Genomic DNA, 21,519 nt, shown 5'->3' with positions numbered 1-21,519 from the left:
TAGTTAGAGGAGTGCAAAGCACTAAGTTTTTCAGGGAGCCTCACCAAAGTGTGGGAAGGGGGAGGGTCTGCTTGTACACTGTGGTGAGGCTCCCTGCAAAACTTAGTGCTTTGCACCTAATCTAGCTATGCCACTGCTCCAAGCATAAGAGGTATTCTTTCCATTTGCAGATGTCCCTGACTGAACACTTTTTAAAAAACCTTCTCAGCATTGTCTCAAACAGCGCTCCCACTTAAAACAAGGATGCAGCCAAAATCAGGTCTATGCTCTTCTCTCTGAAGGTGGCTAATCACATCTAATTTCACATTCATGATTATTGCTTTGTTGTTGTTGTTGTTTTGCCTTTTAGCATTATGTTCACCAGACAAGGTAGAGGGACTTTTTCAGGCATGTTTGATGTGGAAAACAGAGTTTCATATGTTAAAAAATGCATGAAGCACAGCAACTCAAAAGGCATTGTGCATGACCCCACTGTCTGCCTGCTGAACATGTGAGAGCGCATGGGAAGTTTGACTGCATTAGTTCAGAAATTTATGAGAGTATATTTGGCATGAATTAAACAAGCATGTTCTTCCAAAAATGTCTAAATAAGACATTTTGTGTATAAAGAAAGAGGTACCTGTATACAGTGATACCTTGCACTTGCATCTAGTTAGGGACCAAAGCATGGATAAGTAAAAAATGGATGAATGTCAAAGCAGGGACTTATTTAGTTTGCAAATTTATTTTGTCCTGTGAAAAATGTAAATAACTATTTATTATAGTTAGGACACCAAAGAACGTGTTGACTGGATGTAATCAAAGCAGATAATGGCCAAAATATAAAGCAATTGAAAGAATCTGTACAAGATCAGAAATCATGGAGAGAGCTGGCTCATGGAATCACCAAGAGTAGGACACGACTGAATGGATAACTTGATGATACCTAAGTTCAAGGAGTTGGCATTTCATTCACTGAAAGTATGACAGTCACTTTCTATTAAAGGGGTGGTGGCTGTGTGCATTTATCTCTGAACAATGCATCCTGTTTTTTTCCAGAAAAGGAAACCAAAAGTAGCTAAAAATTTTTTAAAACATACAGGCCCAGTAAAAAACATGAAACTATCATAAATAGATCATCAAAAACAACTCATAAATCAAACTATATATTATATGGTGCAATCCAGCCCTTGACTTGGGCGGGCGCAAGTCCCTTGCACTGGCCAGGAGGGTTGCAAGCGTGCCATAAGGCATGTTTGCACCTCTCCAGGAGGAAGCCGGGCGGGCGCTTATAGAAGCGCTGGCCTGTGGAGCCCTACACAAGTCTCCGCACTGGCTTCCTCCAAGTGCCTTACGTTGGGCTGGCTACACCGACACAAGGCTCTGAGGTGGGGGGCGGGGAGGAGCCAGGAGGGGGGTGTTCTTGGGTGGGGGGGGTGTTCAGGAGGGGGGGTGTTCTTGGGTGGTTCTACTTCTTTTAGAGTAGAAGTGCCTTTAAAAATAATATAGTGTCATGTAGTATAGGACAGTGCTTTTATGAGGTATCTTTTGAACATCAGCATAGGCAAGGGGTTGCCTCTCCAAGGCAAATAGGATCCAAAAAGTGAAGTAGTGGGTTGGTGTCCATGGGGGGCCCATTTCCAGGACCCCCAGCAGATACTGAATTCTGCAGATAGAGAAATCCTTGGGGAGTTCCACCCCAACAAACCCGAAGCACCTTTCAGAAACCTTCAGAGGTGTGGGGAGGCTGCACATGACCTCCCCACACCTCGGAAAGCCTTCTGGATGCTTCTGAAAGGCACCTCCGGTCGTGTCCAGGAGATCTCTGAGGCCCTCCAGCCCTTGACTTGGTGTCCGCGTATATTCAAATCCGTGGACGCTGAGCCCGTGGATAAGGAAGACCCACTGTATATCACTAGTTGTTGCTGGACATTCAAGGTAAGAATCAGCACCTTGAATAGAGCCCATAAATAACTGGATAACAACTGCAGCTCACATAAAATTGTGATAACTAAAAGAACAGGCATACTGCCCTTCTCTCTCACTGCTTTGCATTTCTTACTACTTTTAAATTTTTTCTCTAAGTTCCTAACTTTCCAAGCAGCACCTTTGACAAATAATATTGTCATGTAATGGAGGAGACCTTGCAGCTTAGCGAAATTAATGACACCACTTCCTTGTTTTCTCCCTGTGGTGCTCCCATTTGCAGTATCTATTTTTCTTCCCCTTTCAGTCTGGAGACACAGGAATTCTGTAGTACAACATTAATACATGACAAGGGCAGTTTTATTGGTTTACGTGCCTTCTTTGGCCACTTGAGACATTTATTAGTCTTCAACTAATGTATATGGGACATTCTGTCTGTCCAACATTAAATAAGATTGCATCCCCAATGGGATACTAATGTTATTATGGACAGGCCAGGGCTATACTGTGTTTAAGAACATATCATATAATAACATGAGTTAAAGAGAGCCTCTTAAGACAGACAACATATTTTAACATTTATTATAACGAGTCATCATGGTAGCTTTCTAACTTTAAAAAAATTAAGCAAATGGGTCTCAGAGGAAATATGATGCTGTTGTTAAGAGTTTCCACTTCTAATGAATCTTAAGATCATGAAGTTGTTATGAGTATTTAGCACAATTATAATAGTGTTAAATCGTCCTCACTATATGCCTTATCTCTGAACTCTGAATTTTCAGAGGTGTAGCTGAACATGAAAGGATTTAAAAAGCTGCACCTGCCCAAATTCCCTCTATATACTCGTACAATGGTTAAAGGTATAAGCACTCTGTCCTCCATTGGATCTGGTCACCCTGTGTAGGTGACATAAATGTCTGCTGTTGTCAAATGTGTTATGATGACACAGGAAAAATGCTTGTTTGGTGTGGGATTTCCTGTGTTCTCAGTTCAAAGTGCTGAACTGAATTATGTGGGAGTACACATTTTTTTAAAGGAATTTGTATATCAGCAGTATGCATGGACAGATGCTGAAGCTGAAACTTAAATACTTTGGTCATCTCATGAGAAGGGAGGACTCCTTAGAAAAGACCCTGATGCTGGGAAAAATTGAAGGCAAAAAGAGAAGGGGACGGCAGAGGATGAGATGATTAGATAGTGTCATGGAGGCAATGAACATTATTTTGGACAAACTCCGGAAGTTAGTGGTAGACAGGGGGGCCTGGTGTGCTGCGGTCCATGGGGTCACGAAGACCTGACTTAACAACTGAACAACAACTACATGCTACACCTCTTAGTAGGGTGCCTCAGTGTCTTGTAGCTTATGTGTTTCACAGTCCAATCATAAGCAGTGTTGGTGTAGTGGGGCCGCACAGCCTCTGCTGTACTCAGCACTAGTTGGGAGAAGGCTGGAACTCTCCTCAGGCTAGGGGGGTATTTTTCCCCTTACGTGGAGTAACGCCTGAGCCTGTCCTATGGGTCTACTTAGATCCACAAGTCCGAACAGCCCTGTGTAAAGCAGACAGGCCTGGGATGGGTGTGGATACCTGTTTCACTGATTCTGCCTCCTTCCTGGGCCAGATTCACCCCCCATTCCACTCTCCCTCTGCTGGCAGCCAATCTGCAGGATGGTGGGGCATCACGGGCCTTCCTGCTGGTGCTACTTGCTCTCTGGCTGCCACAAACACGCTTTACAGCACAGCAACAACCTGTGCCAGTGCAGCAGCCACTGCACCTGCCAAAGACAACATTTGGATTGTGCTCTTAGTTATGCAGATCTAAATTATCATGATGCAGAATCATTCCTACAGACCGATTGTGACGGTGTTAATCTGGAAGTATAGTAAATGCCATTGATTTTTAATGGAATTTATTTCCCTGTAAATGTGCATAGGATTAAAGCCTAGGATTAGTGAGAAAGGTTATCTTGCAAAAGGATATGACATCTGTGGACACCTTTTTCATTTCACTCTTGTACATCTCTTCAGCTATAGCCAGGCTTACAAGTGTTTCTCTCTTCGATAACACTGGATAATGCACAATTTGCTTCTGAAACAAAAATAGCTAATCTTTACTATTTTGATGTGCTGAACACGAAAATGACAATGAAATCTGTCGATTGGCTCTAGTTTGGGAGACACTGCCTACATAGGTGGTAGGAAAGAAGCGAACATTTCCCATTACATGTCTATGGAACTGCCTATTACGGACCTCTCACAAACCGTAGCCAATTTCGCATTTTCACTGTCATGTTTGAATTCAGCACTACAACATTTATAAGAAATGACTAATTTAATCTTGGGGGCATGACCTTTGTAAAAATTTGCTGTCCAGCATAATTAAATTCAGGGGCCAGTGTTCTTTCTGGGAATAGTGCTGAAGCTCAGGAAGCTTTTGTGAGCATTTTAGCAAAAACTCCTTTTAATACTAGTTATTAAGGTTGTGATCCTATGCCTGTCTACTCAAAAGTAAGCCCTATTATAGCCAGTGGCTATGCTTTCCCATCCTTAACCTATTTACTTATGGTGGGAATTGAGTAAGTAGGCACATTAAAACTTGGATGATACACAATCAATTCTTAATTTTTTTCATGGTGTGATCTTGGGCACACTTTGGCACCGTTTGTCCTTCTCCACACCAGGATCTCAGCAATCATAATCTTGATACTATGTTGATCCCACCTCAGCTAGATAGCTAGATTCCCTCTCTATTTTCACAGTACAGTACTTGATTCATCTTCCATTTTCTTAAAATAAAACTTAGAATCTAGTAGATGCTCAGCCCAATCCACACTTTCCTGGGACTAAGCCCCATTGACTCAAATGGGACTGACTTCTGAGTAGACATGCATAGGATTGGGCTGCCTGTCTCTAGAACCTTCTAGGGACCTTCATTGCACCTGTGGCACTTTGCCATGTGTCAGGAAGATGCATGGAATAATAAATGCTGGATGAATCTACCTTTCGACAGGTATGACTTACCTTCCAGCTTGAAGAGGCTGTTTTAAGCAAACATCTGACAATGAGTGTGGATTAGGTATTTCACAAGCAAAGATATTTACAGAGATTGCCTGTAGAACTGAAGGATTATTTCACCAAGAAGTATGGCTGCTTCAGAGCTGGAAAATTGGATAAGATTGGACTCTCAGTCAGTATTTTTTAGTCAGCATTGCCTCTTTTTAATCTGGCAAACTATGGATATTTATTATAGTTTTATCCCACTTTTTAAACACTGTATATCATTCATTAAGTTAATAGACTAATCTATTTAAAAACAGGGATAAAACTATAATAAATATCCTTTCACCTTTTCAGTGGAACATACTAGCAAGTAGGACATCAAGTGGCTTATTTTGACATCAAGGACATCAAGTGGCTTATTTAATCTGGCAAACTATGGATTTTTATTATAGTTTTATCCCACTTTTTAAACACTGTATATCATTCATTAAGTTAATAGACTAATCTATTTAAAAACAGGGATAAAACTATAATAAATATCCTTTCACCTGGAACATACCAGCAAGTAGGACTGGCCCATCTCACCCCAGCACTGTCTGTTCTAGTGGCTGTCTGCTGGTATTCCTTTGCATCTTTTTAGATTGTGAGCCCTTTTGGGACAGGGAGCCATTTAGTTATTTGATTTTTCTCTGTAAACCGCTTTGTGAACTTTTAGTTGAAAAGCGGTATATAAATACTGTTAATAATAATTAATAGGACATCAAGTGGCTTATTTTGACTGTGCTGTAATCATTAATTTTGTTTACAAATACAGGTGTGTGCCACTTTGTGACAGGATACATTCTCCAATTCCTGTTGTTATGCAATTATGTTGTTAAGCGAACATTCAGTCCAATCTAGTGCCTTTGTTGGGTAAACAGATATTCCCTGCCAGAAACTAGCTGGCTGCACAGGCAACTGGAGATAGATTGCCTCTTCTTTGCATAAAGAGCCTCTTTGTAGTGTAAACAGACACTCTACTGCAGGCTATGGGAGACCTGACTGTTTCATTAAAAGCCTCTTTCTTGTGCTTTGATCACCTCTGTATATGCAGTCTTTAGCACTAAAGAAGAATAGTAATAATCCCTTCCATATCCTACAAAGCAATTTGATTTTTTAGATTTTCATAATATTTCTAAAACAGTGGTTCCGAAACTGTGGGTCAGGATGCACTGGTGGGTTGCAACCTGATTTTTGGTGGGTTACCAAGTGTGATGGAAAGATCAGATTAAAAACCAGATACTGTAGCTGCTAATTATACTGCAAAGAGATGAGCTCCTGCAGTTTGCAAGACAGCCACTGACTGCCCTGCAAAGAGCTAAGCTCCTGCAGTTTGCAAGCATGTGTCAACATAGGGAGATAAATGTTGAGTTTTTTTTCTTGGTTATTATTACTTATATATAATTAAAAATATTATTTCTTTCTAGATCCCAGTTTTAAAAGTCTGGAAAACCTGGGTGGGCCCCCTTGCTTGCTAGTTTTGAACCAGAGTTCTAACCATGACAGAAGCACTTCCTCTGAGAAACACAGAGTTGCTCTAGCTTGGTTGAGTTTGGGGGAAACTACAATTCCCACAATCCTTTTCAAACCAGGGCCGCCCGAACTAACGGACTCGCCGATCTTCGCCTCACAAGCAAACGTGAGGGCAGCCTTGTCTCTAAGAGACGGCGGTCCGCCGGAATGACTGACAGGCGCGTCGTCCAATGGGCGAAGCGGTTCGGGAGCGGCGGCCCAATCGCCTCTGAGATCGTCGGGGGAGGGCGGGACTGTCGGGCCGCGGGGGGCGGCTCTGATGGAGGGGAGGGGAGGGGAGGGGGCTGGCGGGGCTCAGTCGCATCCTGCGGGGACTGCAGCGGCGAGGCGGTTAACGTTGCGGGGACGGAGACAACGGCCGCTCAACCGCCGTCCCCCGACTGGCTGGCTCCGTCCTGCCGCTAGTCCCTCAGGCGAGCCGCCCGCCCGCCTGCCCGCAGTCACCATAGAGACAACGACGACGGCGCCGCCGTTCGCTGGCCGGCCATGGGCAGGAGCCCGCCGGGGGTCTGCGCCGGGCTGAGGCGGAGGGCGCCGCTGGACCCGCGCTGACCCCTCCGTCCCGCATCGCCCGCTCGCAGGCAGCGCTGAGGGAGGGTCGCCGGCCGCCTGTCAGGTGAGCGCAGCCCGGCAGCGGCAGGAGGAAGCGGGCGGCTCAGCTCGGGTGGCCCCGCTCCGAGGTGCTACTGGTCCGCCCGGCGATGGGTGCTGAAGCGAGAGCCCCGTCCCAGGCACGTCTACTCAGAAGTAGGTCCCATCAGAGTCCGTGGGGCTTACTCCCAGGTAAGTGTGGGTAGGACTGGGCCCTCAGAGCCCCTCCTGTGCCTGTCTACTCAGAAGTAAGTCTCATTATAGTCAATAGGGCTTACTCCCAGGAAAGTGTGGATAGGATGGCAGCCTCAGAGCCCAAGCCTGTGCCTGTCTACTCAGGAGTAAGCCCCACTATAGTTAATGGGGCTTACTCCCAGGTAAGTGTGGATAGGATTGCAGCCTCAGAGCCCAGTCTGTGCATGTCTGCACAAAAGTAAGTCACAGTTTAGTCAATAGGGCTTACTCCCAGGTAAGCGTGGATAGGATTGTGGCCTGAGGTGCACTTACTTGGAAATAAAGCTCCATGGACTATGATGGGACTTACTTCTGAGTAGATATGCATAGGATCAGCCTCTGAGGCTGCAATCTTATGCACACTTTTCCTGAGAGTAAGCCCTAATGACTGTAATGGGACTTCTGAGTAGACATACTTAGGATCAGGCTGTAAGGCTGCAATCCTATCCACACTTACCTGGGAGTAAAGCCCTATTGATTATAAGGGGACTTACTTCTGAATAGACATGCGTAGGTCCCTTGAGATTTTGACCTGCCTCACCCCACCATCCTTTGGGCTGGTAGGAGCAACCCAGAGGCTGTATTTTCTGTTGCCTCATGTCCCCATCCTATGCATGCTGACTCAGAAGTAAGTTCCATTAGAGCCATTAGAGCCCATTAGGCTTTACTCCCAGGTAGGTGGATAGGATTGCAGCCTCAGTCCAGTTGTAGGGGAGATGGTGGCGGCGGCGGCTGCGGGGGGTAGCGGCTTCTGGTAACTGAGGGCTGCCAAGGAGGAAGGCAGCCTTCCCGGCAGCAGCTGCCACCACTCATAATTTGGTTATTGGTTTGCTGGGGTTATTATCCCGGTTTTATATGTATGCAGGGACACAGAAGGGGGCGGGGATGCTGAATGCAAGTGTCTCAGTCCCCACACACGAGAGGCTCCGGCTCAGTCTGGCCTTGCCCGGCCTGGCCCTGCCCTTTCATTGGGTCCCTCTGTGCCTCGCTGACTGCCCCACATTTCATACAGTAGTGGAGGGTGCAGGATGCTTGCTCTTTATGAACCTGCAACTGGTAATGATGGAGCCACAGTAGCTAGGTGGATGGAATGCAAAAGAAGTTTGCTGTCTCTGGGTGCGAGATTGACACTATACAGTACTTAATGAACGATGATGGTAGAAAATATGGGCTCTGCAGGTAGGAGGCAAGGTGGGAGGGGACTGAGGAAGAAGAGCAGTCCACTGGTTTGTTCTAAGGTCAGCGAGCCTGATTGTTTCAGCCTTTTTACCTCTATTGGTCGATGAGCACTAAAAGGGAGAGAAGTGCACACTAGATGGCTTATCTTGTAAATCTGCTCATGTTGATGCCTCAATGTTTCCTTTATTCATACAAATATGCTCTAGCAGGGAGGCAGATGGAAGCTGAGACCAAATATTGTTGCTGCTGTCAGCAGTTGGGTTAACATATGAATGAAGATGTACATAGACTTTCTTATACATGAGACGCATGGACCTATGCCAGAGATTGTTAATTACCAACTGCATCAAGGGCAGTAGAAAAAATATATATTGGAACAATAGTAGTTCAGAATGCTCTGTTGTCTTTCCACTGCCAACCTCTTGCCCTTTAACAGTTACTGACTTCTGACCTTAGGTATGAAATGTGTACCATAGCATCAAGCAATAGGAGTGGGTTTAGAAATGCAGGACAATAAAAAACCCAATGTTTAGGACAATATAAAACCCAATGTTGAGGGATGGGCATTTTCAGTTAACCTGCTGGTGAGTGTGTCAAAGGAGTCATTTGTGAGCTTACTTTTATGCAGATAGGTTCATTTTAAAATGCCTTTGGGGGTGCCTGTTCAAGTACTGATGTTCATAAATGAAATTGATATTTAAAGCCGTAGGCTTATTGATGAGAAGACTTCATTGTCTCAATTTTGGCTTGTCAAATATAGATTAAGAAGTGAAAAGTACTCCATTAATTTTGTAGCTTTGCACTTGTCATAGGGTGGCCTGGCATGGTTGTTTTTATTTTTTTTATATTTTTCACATACAGCTTGTACAGGTAACATGTTAACTGTGCTATTTTGACTTGGCTTCTGGGACTTAAAAGTGGGAAATCAAATGACCTCTGGATAGTTACTTATTGGTATTAAGTTTCTTGGAATCTTTATTGACTTATAGCAGCGGAAATAAGAATTATATACATGCCACAATTTTCTTTTTTTATGTGTGTTATTAATCTGTTCTGACTTGTTTGTGTAAAATGAACTAAGGGTCCAATCCTATCCAATCTTCCAGTGCCAGTGCAGCTGTGCCAACGGGGTGTGCACTGCATCCTGTGGTGGGGAGACAGTCACAGAGGCCTCCTCAAGGTATGGGAACATTGTGGCTGCAACGGTGCTGGAAAGTTGGATAGGATTGGACCCTTAAGCAATAGTCTCCTTGGTACTTAATACAGGCGACTTTAACATGGAAGTATGTATATATTTAAAATGGCCTGTGCTTGTAACTTTTAGTTTTCTAAAAAAAGTAAATTTTATATTATGAGATCTAAAACACTTGTCTTAAATTTTTTTGTCTGGCCACTATATTGAAATTTCTCATGGTGAAAAGAGAAATGTGAGGGATCAGATAGAAAAACATGTCAGAAAAGGGTATGAATATTATGTAGTATTCTTAAATGTAGTTATACGAAGTATCCACAGGGTATTTCTGAAAGGAATTGTTTTTTTTTAATATGGGGAGGTCAGTCAGGGCCACAAGCCATACAGTCCTTGTACACATCTGTGTTTGCTTCACTTCCACATATAGAGGAATTGCAGGCTGTACATAGACTAGTTCCCATAAAGGAAGGACTATTTGTTGTGTACAGTAAGCTGAAACCATGTCACAGTGGCGTACCTGGGGGGCTCCATGGGTACAAGTGCTCCTGAGTGGCAACAACAGAGGGCAGTATCACCCTGAGGGTATACTGCACCCACTGCCTCTCTTCCCAGAGGCATTCTCAGGGCTGGAAAGGCTGAGAATGGTTTTCTCCGAAAAACAGAAGTGATGTTTTAAGGCCTTCTGGAGGATTTAGAACAGCAGTTTTTCAACCAGTGTGCCATGGTACATTGTTGTGTCATTAATGGTCTGCAGGTGAGCAGTAGGAATTTGGGGGAGGATCATTTATTAGTAGGCATTTGGGTATGTGAGCACTGCACTGGCAGTACAGTGTGCCTTGTCAGTAGTCAAAAACTGATAGTATGTCCTGACAATTCTAGCACCTTGTCAGTGTGCTGTGAGATGGGAAAGGCTGAAAAATTACTGCCTTAGGAGGTTGGGGGGTAGCACTTCCAGTCTTGACCTGGGGCAGCAAAGTGACTAGGAGTGCCACTATCATGTCATACCTCTTTTATTATCAATGTGGTGCTTTAATTTTTAAATTGGCAGTTATCCATGGACTGGTAACATTCCATTTGGACTTCTGTAATGTGTTGTTGTGGGGTTGCCTTTGAAGACTATTTGGAAATTGCAGTTGTTTAAAAATGTGGTGGCTAGATTGCTGACTGGGCATATAGACCAGATTTCCCAAGTTTTGAAACTACTACACTAGCTGTCAGTTTCTGAGCACTAGTCAGTGTTTGGTATTAGGCCTTTTAAAATCCTTATCAGTTTAGGACCCAGCTATCTTAAAAACCACCTCCTTCTGTATGAATCTACTCAGGTATTATAATTATCTTTGGTGACCCTTCTTTGGTTTTTCCTTTTCTCTTTTGGAGTTGATGTGGGTGGTGACTGGAAGTAGGGCCTTGTCAGTGAGGTGCCATGGTCTGTGTTTGCCTGGAAGTTATGTCCTATGGCCTAAATCACTTTCCTCTGATCCTAGATATGTGTTAGTGAATTGTAGATGTTTCTTTATATTTTCTGAGGCTTATTTGTTGGTTTCAGCCATACCTCAAAAGTTCTGCAGAACTTTTAGGTTTCCACTGACTGTGTGTAGAAGTATTTGTTTTGGTTAGTAAGCCAAAGTCTTACTGGGCTTATTTCTGAGTAAAACAACACCAGTTTCAAACACCTCTAGCTGTGTGCTGAAGAGTACATGGAGCTTCTGTGTAGATATGTCGAAAGTCAAACTGTGTAAAGTTTTATTCTTTTTAAAGGGGAAACTGCTCAATTGGCATTGTTCATTCATTCTCCTTTAGGAGCTGGGAAAAACTTAACCACACTGACCTGTGAAATCTTTAAAATATTTGAGAAGAGAGGTCAAGGAAGTAAAAACCTTGTGGGAAGCCAGCAATGATGTTGTACTGCTCTCTTGGCCATCAAATGTGCAGGGTAGGGGGGTATTGCTACTGAGTTTGAAACTCTGTTGAGCTTCTAACTGTCAAGACAAAATGCACCAGAATAGGGTGGATGTGAAGGTTAGGATGAATCATGTACCTGTACCTACTTGTAATGGTTTCCTATTGGAAGCCCCCCTTGTGCTTCGAGAATCGTGGGTTTGAAATAAATTGGTTGTATATATACATCCTAATTTAGGACGGACAAAGTGGTAAAATATTTACTCAGCTTGCCACATAAAAGGAATATTTGTTTGGTACTTAATTTCCCAGCACATCAAACTAAATCTTGGTTATAAATTTTTAGACTACAGTGTGTTTAGAAGTGCTACTATATTGCTGTTGTCTAGTTCTGACTTTGTGTTTGTCTCTGAACTGACTGAGAACTTTCTTCTGGCTGAATAATGTGCTCTGTTGTTTAATCAAGGTGCACTGTTCAAATGCACCCTATTCAAAATACAGATATAGAAGATTTTTTTAAAAGACTAAAATCATAATGAATTGCAGACAGCTACATTTGTTAGTATGGCTTGTTGCCATCAGCTCTGCAGTATATTGATTTGTTCCTTGTTTTTCTGTTGGAGGAGCTTTGTTCAAAACCTCTTAAAGAGGCAAAAGCATGTTTTGATAGTCAGCTTTGGGTGATGGATAAAGAATTTCAATGTTGCGGTGCTCTCATGCTGTTCAGTTAATAATTGTACTGTTGCTGAGTAATTTTTGAAAATAATGGGAGGTGTTGGGTTTTCCTGGTCATATTTGGCAAACTTTTTATTTAAAGTTTGAAATATGTTTCATTAAATTGTCTCATTAAATTTTAGATCTAAACAAGAAATTAATACTTGTGGATGGCGTATGTTAATCTTCCTAACAGGTAGGGTATTGGGGAAAACATCAAACTTGCTTAATCTAGTATTTATCACACTTTATTTAGAACTCAGGGAAGTCCCTACATCCTGTATGTTCCTCTCATGGTGCAGGATGAGTTTGAGACAGTGATTTCTTCAGACATATGAACGTTGTGCTGCCCTGGTCTGACTTTCTTACATTACTGAACAACTGCCATACAACAGATAGAACTGGCTCAAACCAATGTTATGACTGGAGTGCTTCCCAAATTCTGTCCCTTTTTTTGTGTTTTTGGCATATGCCACTGGCTGCAGCTCCTCCTCTGCCCACCACATCTTCACTGACCAGGTCTGGATGATCTTGGGAGTCCAGCTGTCAGGATCCTTTCTACTGAGCCCTTGAAGACATGGAGGCAGAAGAGGAAGCGAAGGCAACACACTTCTCTAGTAGTCAGAAACAGAATCACAGCAGCCATTCCTACCCCTTCTGTCAACTGTGCCACAGTATTCTTCAGCAGCAGTGTTAGAGTTGGGTGGTAAATCTCCCCTGTCCTCTTTCCGCTTGCTGTACAAGGTGTGCGGACAAGAAGAGTTTGGGGCAGGTGGTGCAAGAGGAGCAGGATGTTAATCTTAGGCTGTGGGGTGTCCCCCCCCCTTTCAGTTGTCTGGAGGAGGCAGCACACTTATTAAGAGTGTGTCGGCCATCCATGATCATGCAAGAGTGGATGGGAATCGGACATATGCCAACCTGTGTGAGGAATGCATAACAGCTAATCTAGTAGCATAGTGACACTAGGAGAAAAAAAATCCACTTTGCTTATATAACTAAAATTCTGATTAGTACTGATACTTTGCTACTAGTAACAGATGCAGAGGTTGGTATCCAAAGAACTATGAAATTAGTTCTACATGTCCAGGGGGTCTTTGAAAAACATTATCTAAAGCAGCACATCTCTGTCATTCATGACAAACCAGCCAAGGGAAGCTCTTTAAGCAGTTTGTGATGCTCTGTAGAAATCTGCTCTTCAAAGGAAGAAAATTCAAAACTGTCACTAGACATGCTCAAACCTCTGGGCACCCCTAAAACAATTCTCTGGATTCTGTCACATTTTTTTTTGGTACTGATCACTTGCAAACTCTACTTGAATTGGTGACATAATGTAGCAGGGGGAACAATTTACTAAGATTTTATTATGTCAGAGAGAATGTGTAAATCATAACAGGCATGTTCTCCTCCTGGTGGTGTTCAAAAGTATCATTTATCTTATACTGTATTTCTGTTTTAAGTGATGCTTCTTGATTTATCATTTCCAGCTATGGGCTTCAGATTGAATATGATTTTTAATGTGCCTTCAGGTATTGTCTGATCATCATCTTAGGCTTTGTTTCAGGTGGTTGGACCCTGTGAGACATGGGGACATCTAACAGGATCAGGGCCTTTTTGGTTGTGGCTCTGACTCTACAGAGCAGGGGTATCCAAACTTCTTGGCAGGGGGCCACATCATCTATCTGACACTGTGTCAGGGGCCAGGGGAAAAAAAGAATTAATTTACATTTCAAATTTGAGTAAATTTACTTAAATGAGTATATTAGAGATGGAACTTATATGAATGAATGAGGGTCTTCCAATAGCTCAGGGCCTATAAAAGGCCTTGCACAAAGCAAGGCCAGCGTTTCCTTTGCTGCCACTGCTGCATCACAGATGTGAAACAGCAAGCTGTGGAGGGAGCACTCGTCCCTCTGCTCACGCGAGAGGTTGAACAGTTGTCTGAGAGCTGAGAGCAGTTACATCAGGCCAGTGCGGGCTCCAGCAAGTCTCCAGAGGGCCAGAGGCTCATTGGAGACTAGGGGCTCCCTGAGGGCCGGATTGGGAGGCCTCGAGGGCTGCAAGTGGCCCCAGGGCCGGGGTTTGGGCACCCCTGCTATAGAGTGTACTCCTTACTGAGGCCTCATGGGCTCTAAGAATCTGGTTCCTCTTGTACTTCTCTTCCCAATGTTTCAGTTTTCCCCATGCTGCTGCTAAAGATCTCTGACCCTCGGTGATGGTTTTTAGGGGCTTGGGGAGCTTCAGTAGTGAGGGTGAAGAAACTGGATTCCATGAGTACATTATCCATGAGCTCTATGTCCTGTATGCTACCCTGTCTCCAATGTTTTGGCCGAGTCCTTGTGCTCCAGAATTGTAAAGCTGAACAGTGCCAGTGGTATTATGAAGACTGAGCAGCAGTGAGTGGGTCATTTTGTGTGGCAAAATACACTTCTGGCTCTTGATATACAATTCCATCTGGAGAAGTGAGTATCACCTAAGAGTACTGAAATTAGCCATCGTAGGTTTGTTAATTTATTTTAAAAATTTGTGTTTTACCCTTTTCCTTCCTCAGCAAGAATTCAGAATGGCTTACAAATTTTTTAACCGATACAATTAATAATCAACGAAATGACAGCAACATAATATTTGTTCTATTTGGTTTAATATATTCTATTCAAAATGTATTTTCCCAGGCTCTCTCCCATAATGCAGGTAATACAGAGCAGCGTTATCCTGAGTCACACCAGTGATACTAGTAGTGTTGTCTATTCTGACTATCAGAAGTTTGTTAGGGGTTCAGAAAGGAATTCTGAAACAATTCAGCTTGAGGTTTGAATCTGGGACCTTCTGCATGCAAAGCAGGTGGCTGAGGAATGATCCCTCCTGTTGGTGACCCTAGTAACCCAAAAAGACTAATGCCTTTAATGTCTGCCCTTTCTCTCTTACATCTTTGGAAGGAGATATGTCTCATCCAATGTTTGGAATGCCACTTTTGTTGTTTAATACTAAGGGTGACTGCAGTGTTTCCTTTCCCAATAGGTAGACAATTTATTTTAACATAATGGTTTTCCATATTCCTGGCTTTAGACCTCTTATCTTTTTAATCTTTATGAGATGGGTGGTGGGTGAAAATATTCTTTCTTTAAACACTGAAAATATAAAAATAAAGGTACAAAAGACCTGATGGCTGATTAGGTTTTGAGTAGTCAACCAGAAATGCAGTAAGCACTTACAGACGTCTGAAATCGTGACTATAAATAGTATCTGTAGCTCTTTCACACTCCTCTTTCTGTGGAGGTCAAGCAAAGTCAGTGCAATCCAAGATGAAAAATTATTATTGTGATTCTTGCAGTCTTGCATTACTTTCTGTCTGTGGTTTAGAGAATAATTTCTTCTGTCCTTTATATGGAAAAGCAAGTGTATTTAGGAAGGTATTGGCTCCAAAATAGAAAAAAGTATTAAGAATTTTTATATTTATATAATATGCATATAGTCTTTGATATAAATTAACACAAATCCAGTATCAGAGTGAAGGTAAGTCATTTCTAGAGTCATCCTATGGCTCTACTGCACCAGTAGCTTGCTATTGTTAGTATAGCATTACTCTCGTCAGGTTCTTTTGCGCTCCCAGCCCAAAAGTTAGCAATATCACTTTTTAAAGAGAACATAGTGACACTGAAAGCTCCCACCAATCTATGGCAACACTCACACACATCAATATTGTGTGTTGCCATTACCTTCATGTGCTTGGAAAGAACCGGTCCTCGTGATGACAAAATGCCTGAGTCCTTGCCCCACTTTATCAACAAACACAACTTGTCAGATAAATGCACAAATGCAGCGTGTCATCACAGCTATATGATGTAAATCAACAGTGTAAATCACCATGGTGCACCTAGCAAGACTCTGGTAGCACGTACCTTCTACATGACTCTGAACATAAGAAGAGCCTTGTTGGAGCAGGCCAAGGGCTCATTTAGTCCAGCTTCCAGTATCTCAACAGTGGCCCAGCAGATGCCTCAGGGCCCAGTCCTATCCAATTTTCCAGTGCTGGTGCAACTCTACTAATGGGGCATGCACTGCATCTTGTAGTGGGGCAGCAGTCACAGAGGCATCCTTAAGTTATGGGAACATTTGTTCCCTTACCATGGGGCTGCATTGTGGTTGCACTGGTGCTGGAAAATTGGATAGGATTGGGCATTTAGGGAGCCCCCAAGACAACAAGACACCCATATCAGGCATTCAGAGTAGAGATTTAAAATTTCTGGAAATTTTGAAGCTTGGGGAAAAAACCCAGTTTTTTCCCATTTTTTCAGAAAAAAATGGAAATTTTTGGAAAAATTGAAAAAATGCTACATTAGCACTATTTTTTCTTTTCCAGATTGAAAGTCATTCTGTTACTTTAGGAACATAATTTTATGCCAAGTCAAATTGTCCATAGTCATATTTTATCACAACTAGCATATTAAAAATATAGTGTATCCAAAGAATTATTACAAACAGAATTTACTTTTTTATATTTATTTGTCATTGTAACAAATGGACCAACAATCTCCTGAACTGTTTACTAGTTTATGTGGAACAGACAAAAAACCTCCATAAAACAATTTTTAAAAATCCAGAAGTCACAATTATTCATATTTCCTCTCCACAGTATTAAATAAAAATAAAAAAACCCATTCTCATAAAAAGAATTGAAGAGGGGGGAAGTGTATAGAAGGGACTAAGTTTCAATGAATGGGCATGAAATTTAATCAGAATCATTTTCTGAGCTATAATTATCAGTATCAGTTTCAATCTCTGCTTCTGCAGCTATTCTGTTGTGTCTGTCATCACAGTTATTATGGACTTCTAAAAACTGAAGGTTTGCCCGGATTGAAACAAGCTTCTCTACCCTTTCACATGTCAGTGTCTTGTCACAGCTCCTCCCCACTGGGCCTTGTGCCCGCTTAAGGCTGATTAGTTTTCCTGGGTTGACTCACCAGTACAGCACGCAAAAGTCAGAGTCCAAAGTCAGCAAGCCACGTCACAGTCCAGGGTCAGTTTGTCAGTCAGTCAGTCAGTCCAATCAGTCAAAGGTGCCAAGTCAGAATCCAAAGTCAGTAAGCCAAGTCAGTCAGTCCAAGGTCAGTTTGTCAGTCAGTTCAATCAGTCAGTTAGTCTCGTCTCTCCTCTCCACATTCACTCCTCCTACAACCCACAATCCTTTCTATCTCAGGTGCTCCTTATATCCTGAGGGATCTCCTTTAGCCTCTAGTGGCTGCAGCTGTGCAGCACACCTCCAGCTACCACCTGGGCCTTAATCCTGCATTCACTTAGAGCAAGGGGCACTGTGGACACTACATCCTATCTCCTCGGTAATATCTTCCGCAATGTCACTACACTCCACCCCTTGGTGTCACAGTGGCCCCCCTTGATCGATTGTCTGCTGTTTCCTTTCTTGGTAGTGTATAGGAGTCCTTATTCCCTACGCTTAAGCTTTCCTATATCTAAGCAGACAGGGGACTCTGCTCCTGCTATTAGCACCCAATATGTGGCCCCTGGCCCTCGGCTGATAATTTCCCTAGCCCTGTTTGGCTGGTGGGGATATATGATCCAGACTTTTTGCCCGTCACACAGCTCCTTGTCAGTGGAGCCAAATCCTTGGTTCCCCCTGGCCGTGGGCTTCCCAGGGCCATCCACCTCTTGAATGGCTGGCCTACTATATTTTTCACAGATCAACTGCGCAATTCGTTGCCCCGCCTGGCAGGTGATGTCACTTTTACTCCCATTATGGAGAATGACTTTTACCTCCCCCTGGTAGTCAGGGTCTACCACCCCTCCTAACACCTGTATCCCTTGGAGTGCAAGGCCCGATCGGGGTGCAATCCTCCCATATGTTCCTGGGGGTACTGTCACTCCAATCCCCAAGGGGATAGTGATCTGCTCTCCTGCTGACACAATTATTTCCTTTGGCGTGGCCAAGTCTATTCCAGCACTATCCGGGGTTGCCCGTATGGGCAGAATGCCGTGTTTCTGCGTCTTCCAGACTCTCAAACTTGGTATGGGGGTGGGAACCACCAAACCCACCATGCGCTGCAGGGGTGTTTGCCCTCCTACAATGGGCCTGCTGTTAAGTTCAAACTCTGCCTGGTCCAATACTGTGCTCCACTTTTTCAGAGTATGGTCAGGGGTCAACTGTCTGATCTTTTGTTTGAGCAGCCCATTCATTCTTTCTATGAGGCCAGCTGCCTGGGGATGGTGAGGGATGTGGAAAACCCATTGGATTCCCCATTCATTTGCCCAGTCCTGCACAGCAGCCCCTGAAAAGTGACTGCCATTATCACTCTGCACCTGCGCTGGCACCCCATATCGCCTTATTAGTGATTCCAACCCTCTAATTGTGGTCTGTTGGGTGGCTCTAGCCCCAGGGTGTACTAATAGGTACCCCGAATATGTGTCCACCATGGTCAGCAGGTACTGCCATCTCCCTGACTGGGGCAGCGGGCCTATGTAGTCCACCTGCCAGACTTGCCCTGGTCCCTTTCCTCGGTGAAGGTGGCCTCTGGGAATTTTAGTGAGAGGGATGTCCTTAATTCTTGCACATATATCGCATGCTGCTGCCACTGTGTGGGCAGCGTCAGCTGAGCAGGGAATGCCCCGCTGCAGTGCCCATTCTCTCGTGCCCTTTGCCCCCAGGTGGCCTGACTTTTCATGGGCCCATCGAGCTATGACTAATAGTTCATCATCCTGATTTTGGGCCGGTGTGGTAGTTCGAACACGGGCCAGCCGATCAACTGCTTGATTGTACTCTGCCTCTGTAGTCCCAGTAGAGTGCCCATCTACATGTCGAGCACGTACAATCAAATGCTGTAGACACTGATCAATTCGTAACCACAACTCCCGTCCCCACAATGGGCGCTGATAAAGAGTGAAGTCATCCCTTTTCCACCTGGGGAACCACACTGTCAGACCTTTATATACAGCCCAGGAATCTGTATATATGTATGCTGTTTGATCTCGTTGCTCTATAGCGTGCTCCATTACCATTAGGACTGCCATAAGTTCAGCATACTGGCTGGACTTTCCTGTCCCAGCCCGTGTTAATGTGGTTTGTTGCCTGGGATTGAGTGCTGCAGCCTGCCAAACTCGATTCCCCCCACTATATCTTGCCGAGCCATCTGTGAACCATGTGGTATCCTCCTCCACCTGGTCATAAGGTGGGGCCTCTTTTACGGGGGACTCCCCCAGTGGCTCTGCCTTCACCATCTCTACCTCCTCCCCCACTGGTGTCAGAGCCAACACTTGCTCCTGGAGAGCACTTACCCCCTGAGGACCGGGGCGTGCCCTTTCTGAAATGTACCACTTCCACTTTATTATGGAGGACTGTTGGGCCCGGCCTATCTTTGGACTGGCAGAGTCGTCCATGATCCAATGCATAATGGGGATGCTGGGTCGCATCACCACCGGGTCCCCTCCCGTAAGCCTCTCGGTCTCCACCAGAGCCCAGTAGCACGCCAGCAACTGGCGCTCAAAGGGGGAGTAATTTCCCACTGCCCCAGATAGTGTTCTGGACCAGAAGCCCAGGGGCACCTTTTTCCCTTCCTGCCCCTTCTGCCATAGGCTCCACATTGCTACCTCTTGGTTGGCAGACACCTGCAGTTCAAATGGAAGCCCTTTCACAAATGGACCAAGCGGCATGGCTGTAGCCACTGCGGCTTTGGCGGCAGCCAGGGCGGCTTGCTGCTGTTCTCCCCACTCAAATTCCGCCTTCTTTCTAGTCACCCGGTAAATGGGTCGAAGTATCTGGGCCAAGTGGGGGATATGCTGCCTCCAGAATCCCATTAATCCTACTATGCGTTGGGCTTCCTTCTTTGAGGAAGGAGGAGGCAAGGCTGCTATCACGTTCAGTACTTTCTCAGGGATATGTCGTACTGGCCCTGACCACACCACCCCTAAGAATTGGACTTGTTGGGCTGGTCCCTGTATTTTGGCAGGGTTAATCTCCCACCCACGAGCCTTCATGTGGGCTACCAGGGCAACTAATCTCTCCTGCACATCCTGTTCTGTAGGGCCTGAAATCATAATGTCATCTATGTAATGGGCTAGGAACAAAGTAGGGTTCAAGGTTAACCGCCCCAGGTCTCGTGCCACCAGCCCATGGCACAATGTAGGGCTATGCAGATACCCTTGGGGCAAGACCTGGAAAGTATATTGTGCTCCCTCCCAACTGAATGCAAACTGGTCCTGTGATTCTTTACTGATGGGGATGCTAAAGAACGCATTAGCGAGATCTATTACGGCATGCCAGGCTCCAGCGTTTTTCTCTATGTGCTCCAGCAGGGTCACCATATCAGGAACCACTGCAGCCAGTGGTGGTGCTAGTTTGTTTAGTTGGCGGTAGTCAACGGTCATCCGCCAACTACCATCTGGTTTTTTAACTGGCCAGACTGGGGAGTTAAATGGTGAGACTGCTGGCCTAACTATCCCAGCTTCTAACAGTATAAAAGGCCTGTTAGAAGCTGGGATAGTTAGGCCAGCAGTCTCACCATTTAACTCCGGTGAGACTATAAGTCTCAGTTATTTCTTTGTGACCGCCTGGTAGGCGATACTGTTTCACAAACACTGGTCTGGCGAGGGAATGTGCAAAGGGGTCCATTTAGCCTTCCCCACCAGTACTGCCCTCAGTCCAAAGGCGTATCGCCCTTGGGGAATTTGAAACTCTTTCCCCCTTAATAGGTCCATGCCTATTATATACTCCGGGACCTGTGAAATTAGGACCGTGGCTATGAATGGTGCAGACTTCCCTATTGCTAAATGCACCTGCGTTTCAGTTGTCACCTCTTCTCCATCGCCATAGACATTGACATATCTGATAGGCCCTGCATGTTTCTTTGGGTCACCATGCAATAGGGTCACTTCTGACCCTGTATCCATTAAGGCCAGGACTGTCTGCACATTCCCTTTGGCCCAGTATATAGTTAGGGGGATGTGAGGGCGTGGGTCTCCAGGGATCGCTGTTTTCATGGGCCTTACCACTGGAGCCCGCCCACCTCCCTATTCCTGGGGTTGGGCTACATCCCACCCAGATGTTGTGAGATCCTCCTCAGAGGAAGCTGGAGAAATCTCATCCTCATGGTGCACTTCCACCACGAGGTCTGTGGGACTTGCCTGCCTCACTTGGGGCTTTTTCTTCCCCTTGGTGCACTTGTCTCTCCAGAGCTTACGTAGCTCCATGGTAGAAAGACCATCTATCTGGTCCTTGGGGACTCCTTGTTT

General features: G+C 44.6%; 1 protein-coding gene across 3 annotated transcripts in view; it reads left to right on the top strand.

The window, feature by feature from the left end:
- The first annotated feature begins 6,857 nt into the window (after nt 1-6,857).
- TTBK2 (tau tubulin kinase 2) overlaps nt 6,858-21,519 on the top strand; it is a 74,840-nt gene continuing 60,178 nt past the window's right edge. For 2 of the 3 annotated variants that reach the window (XM_066631130.1, XM_066631117.1), the window contains exon 1: nt 6,858-7,092. The gene's annotated coding sequence lies outside the window, so the exon portion shown is untranslated. Of the gene's footprint in view, nt 7,093-14,672; nt 14,745-21,519 lie in introns of those variants that run through there. The other variant, XM_066631122.1, reaches the window with a different exon arrangement.

Source organism: Tiliqua scincoides, chromosome 1 (assembly GCF_035046505.1).
Source record: "Tiliqua scincoides isolate rTilSci1 chromosome 1, rTilSci1.hap2, whole genome shotgun sequence".
NCBI classification, from domain to species: domain Eukaryota; kingdom Metazoa; phylum Chordata; class Lepidosauria; order Squamata; family Scincidae; genus Tiliqua; species Tiliqua scincoides.
This window is presented reverse-complemented; position numbering and strand designations above follow the sequence as displayed.